This window comes from Glycine max, chromosome 1, assembly GCF_000004515.6.
Source record: "Glycine max cultivar Williams 82 chromosome 1, Glycine_max_v4.0, whole genome shotgun sequence".
Taxonomy (NCBI): domain Eukaryota; kingdom Viridiplantae; phylum Streptophyta; class Magnoliopsida; order Fabales; family Fabaceae; genus Glycine; species Glycine max.
The window spans coordinates 42450852-42451347 of NC_016088.4; positions in this window are offsets into that span (position 1 = coordinate 42450852).

Here is a 496-nt window from a genome sequence, read left to right on the forward strand (position 1 = left end):
AGTGTATAAAAAATAATCTTATTGAAATTTTGGGGTGGGGGGTGTGGGAATATACAAAAATAAGCATAATACTAATACCAAAGATGATCCAATGTTTACATTTTTGATAAACAATATATAAAATGCAATGTTTTGGGGTGGGGGGTGCGGGAAGAGACTAAGGGGGTGTGAGAAGAAGACAGGCTGGGATAGGGGGATCAGAATGGCGGGCGGGAGAAAAAGAGGGGGAGCGGTGTGGGAATTCTGACCAATATGTCAATGCACTCACTGGAATATTTAATTCTACGGAACATTCAAGTGTTACGGAGAGCGCAATCACTTTTGATGACCTTGCTATATCCTATAGAAAACTATGCCTCAAAAGTGAGAAGATCCTTCAGCAAGAAGCCCTTCTGAAGAAGGTCTTTGTCCATCTGGAGGCTGACAAGGAGGCACATGAACAGCACATCTCTAACCTTAAATGAGAAGTTGGTTACCTGAACTCTACCCTGGAAAA